The sequence below is a fragment of the Bos taurus genome, chromosome 29 (assembly GCF_002263795.3).
Source record: "Bos taurus isolate L1 Dominette 01449 registration number 42190680 breed Hereford chromosome 29, ARS-UCD2.0, whole genome shotgun sequence".
Lineage (NCBI taxonomy): Eukaryota > Metazoa > Chordata > Mammalia > Artiodactyla > Bovidae > Bos > Bos taurus.
The window spans coordinates 7,579,839-7,584,617 of NC_037356.1; positions in this window are offsets into that span (position 1 = coordinate 7,579,839).

Sequence of the window (4,779 nt, forward strand, 5' to 3'; positions counted from 1 at the left end):
TTCAGTAAATATTAGATTCTCTAAATCAGTCAACATCAAGGGTAGAAGAGAGAATGGGTAAGGCATTAAAACCTCAAAAAGATGGTGATAATGGGAAAAATACTTCAACTAATAGTTTTATATTTGGAAAAATAAAATATCTAATATTTTTATAATAGGCATCTCAGAAGATTTAAAAATCCTCACGGATTTGTGATGGTAAGGACTGGAAGATGGGAGTGATACATAGAAGGTAGAGAGGGTACCGGGAGAAGGCCGTATCAGAATCTGATGTGTGTTTGTGAGATTAAAAGAAGGAAAGAGAAGAGAGGGATAATGTAACACTGACTGAACAGTCATGTGCTCAGGGAGGGGAGAAACAGTACCCTAAATGCTCATTAGGTGCCTACCTAAGGAGCATCATCACACCCATTTGGCTTAACTGGTACACCAGAAGTTCAAGACATGAAGCTTGAGTGCTTTTGTTCCGAAATGGTATTTGTTGTTCAGTCACTCAGTCATGTTTGACTTGCGATCCAATGAATTGCAGCACGCCAGGCTTCCCTGTCCTTTGCTATCTCCCGGAGTTTGCTCAAACTCATGTCCATTGAGTTGGTGATGCCATCCAACCAACTCATCCTCTGTTATCCCATTCTCCTTCTTCCCCTTCTCCTTGAAATGATATTACCTACATTCAGATTCCAGCCTTATGACTTAATACTCACTGCCCTTAGAGAATCTACTTAACATCTCTGTGGAAGAGATGGCTAGTTGCCACCTGCTATTGTCTGAATGTCTGTGTCCATCACCGACTCAATGGACATGAGTTAAGTAAACTCTGGGAGTTGGTGATGGACAGGGAAGCCTGGTGGGCTGCAGTCCACAGGGTCACAAAGAGTCGGACACGACTGAGAGACTGAACTGAAGTGAACTGAATATATATACATATATATATATATACATATATATATATATATATATATATATATATATATAATGTGTTTTTTTAAACTAAACCATTAATACTGGACATCTAATATACTGTCAGTAGCTCTGCCTTTGCACAAGCTGGAATCAAGATTGCCAGGGGAAATGTTAACAACCTCAGATGTGCAGATAATAGCACCCTTATGGCAGAAAGTGAAGAAGAAGCCTCTTGATGAAAGTGAAAGAGGAAAGTGAAAAGGCTGGCTTAAAACTCAACATTCAAAAAACTAAAATCATGGCATCTGGTCCCATCAGTTCATGGCAAATAGATGGGGAAACAATGGAAACAGTGACAGACTTTATTTTCTTGGGCCCCCAAATCACTGCAGATGGTGACTGCAGCCATGAAATTAAAAGACACTTGATCCTTGAAAGAAAAGCTATGACCAACCTAGACAGCATATTAAAAAGCAGAGACATTACTTTGCCAATAAAGGTCTGTCTATTCAAAGCTATGGCTTTTCAAGTAGTCATGTACTGATGTGAGAGTTGGACCATAAAGAAAGCTGAGTGCTGAAGAATTGGTGCTTTTGAACTGTGGTATTGGAGAAGACTCTTGAGAGTCCCTCAGACTGCAAGGAGATCCTACAGTCAATTCTAAAAGAAATCAACCCTGAATATTCATTGAAAGAATTGATGTTGAAGCTGAAGCTCCAATACTTTGGCCACCTGATGCAAAGAACCGACTGATTGGAAAAGACCCTGATGATGGGAAAGATTGAAAGCAGGAGTAGAAGGGGATGGCAGAGGATGAGATGGTTGGATGGCATCACCAACTCGATGGACATGAGTGTCAGCAAGCTCCAGGAGTTGGTGATAGACAGGGAAGCCTGGCGTCTGCAGTCCACGGGGTCACAAAGAGTTGGACAGGGCTGAATGACTGAACTGACTGATGCCTTTAAATAGTGCTACAAAGATAAATTTTCATGCATACCCATGATCAATTCTTTAGAATAAATTCCTAGTAGCAAAATTGCTGAATCAAAAGTTAAGCAAAATTTTAAAGCAATCTTTATAATTGCTTTGGAAAGTGTATACAAATTTCTACTCTCATCAGTGATATTTTGAAATATCCAAAGTGCACAATAAGATATGATTATAGCTCCTATTTATATTCACAAGCACAGCAGATCCCCTGCAGAAGGTCTTCCAATGTGTTTGGGGGAAGGGTAGTAAATATATGAATAGAAGAGAAGGCTTTGCTGACACTAAAAACATGATGTCAGATTACAGCAATGTCACTTTCCATTGGAGATCAGATTAAATTCAAATGTGAGTCTCTTCTCTCTCCATCTCCTGCAATACCCTTGAGAAAGATTGGTTTGTTCTCTAACAGTCAAAGTATTATGGCAGTAAATAAAAATAAATTTAAGAGAAAACAGGGTTGAGTAGGTGCTTAATAAATATTTCTGGTGTGATAGTAAAAAAAAAAAACAAAAGAAGTATTTTGTCTACTTAATAGGTAAAATCTGCAGGCTCTTGCAAAACCTGCTTGCCCATAATACTACTAAAATTAATAAGTTGTCATTGTGTTTTATAGTCAGTATGATAGTACATCTATGGTACCAAAAGTGTTTACAGTTTGGACTGCTGAATTTTTTTAGTTTGTTCTAAATCCATGGCAATAGAATATACTTCCCCAAACTACTGGCAGAAAGTGAAGAAGAACTAAAGAGCCTCTTGATGAAAGTGATAGAGGAGGATGAAAAAGTTGGCTTAAAACTCAACATTCAGAAAACGAAAATCATGGCATCTGGTCCCAACTTCATAGCAAATAGATGGGGAGACAGTAGAAACAGTGGCTGACTTTATTTTTTTGGGCTCCAAAATCACTGCAGATGGTGATTGCAGCCATGAAATTAAAAGACGCTTACTCCTTGGAAAGAAAGTTATGATCAACCTAGACAGCATATTAAAGAGCAGAGACATTACTTTGCCAACAAAAGTCTGTCTAGTCAAAGCTATGATATTTCCAGTAGTCATGCATGGATGTGAGAGTTGGACTGTGAAGAAAGCTGAGTGCAGAAGAATTGATGCTTTTGAACTGTGGTGTTGGAGAAGACTCTTGAGAGTCCCTTGGACTGCAAGGAGAACCAACCAGTCCATCCTAAAGGAGATCAGTCCTGGGTGTTCATTGGAAGGACTGATGTTGAAGCTGAAACTCCAATACTCTGGCCACCTGATGTGAAGAGCTGACTCATTTGAAAAGACCCTGATGCTGGGAAAGATTGAAGGCAGAAGAGAAGAGAACGACAGAGGATGAGATGGTTGGATGGCATCACCAACTCAATGAACATGAGTTTGAGTGGACTCTGGGAGTTGGTGATGGACAGGGAGGCCTGGTGCTGCGATCCATGGGGTCTCAAAGAGTTGGACACGACTGAGCGACTGAACTGAACTGGAGTGAAACTACGGAGGTTGTTCGTACATTAACTTAGCATAAACTAGAATTCTAAAAACAGGATATATACAGGCATGGCAGTTTTCCCCTCAGTATATTCAGTCTATTTTAATTAAAAAGGGAACCAGGTTCTTTGATAGATTAGTGGGACATAAAATATGAAACATCAAGGGTTAGTGAGGTATGCATTATAATTTTAACCGGCCATTTTAAAGTATTTTCTTATGCTATTTCTTGTGGTTTTTTTTCCAGGTTATGCATCATTTCACCATCCTCTTTCATTTCTTTGTTTCCTCAGAAGAATGCTTGTTGTGTTGTATTTAGTTGCTAAATTGTGTCCAACCTTTGTGCGACCCCTTGGAATGTAGCCTGCCAGTCTCCTCTGTCCATGAGATTTCCCAGGCAAGAATACAGGAGTGGGTTGCCATTGCCTTCTCCAGGGGATATTCGAGAACCAGGGACTGAACCTGAGTCTCCTGAATTGGCAGGCAGATTCTTTACTGAGCCACCACAGAACCCCCGGAAGAACGCTAGCCTCCTAGAAAACAGTCATTCCGTAAATGCTTCTCAATTTACTTTGACCTTAATTCGGAGTTTACGACATCTGTGAGACTATGCTATCCGCATTCTTGGGGATTTGGGATAGAGGGTGGGGTGAGTTCTTTTATTTGTGTCTGTGTGTGGGGAGGACGGGGCATGTGTGATTTATCGTTAAGGGAGGCCATCAGAAGTTGCCAGGATTAAATACTTTCTAATAAAACAGCAAGAGTAAAATTCCTAATCACGGAGTTTCTGACTGGATTGAATGAGAGAATTTACTTGAAACAGGGGTTCTCTGGTGGCTCAGATGGTAAAGAATCTTCCCGCAATGTGGGAGACCTCAGTTCCATCTCTGGGTTGAGAAGATCCCCTGGAGGAGGGCATGGCAACCCCATTCCAGTATTCTTGCTTGGAATATCCTCATGGACAAGGGAGCCTGGAGGGCTACAGTCCATAGCGTCGCAAAGAGTTGGATATTACTAAGCACTAAGCATACACACAGTTGAAGCAGAGTGTCTAAAATCTTAAACTAAGGACATGCTAGCTATTATTATTCTGATATGTATTGAGATTCAAGTTGTCACAAGGCAAAAGTCATAACTGGATACTATGTTCAAGGGTCTTTTCTGTGGCAACCATGTATTTAGATTTAGAGAGATTAGAGCCCAACACTCCTATTCTAAGAGGATGTCAAGCCCTGCAAGCGCTGGAGGAGGCTCATTTGGCATACTTTTACATACGCTCCCATTTGTTAACCTCCTAGCTGGGATTGTGAGAGGTGTGTGTGTGTGTGTGTGTGTGTGTGTGTGTGTGTGCGTGTACATGCCCACATGTCCCTGCACTGTGTTTTAATTTAGCTATGCTTACACTTT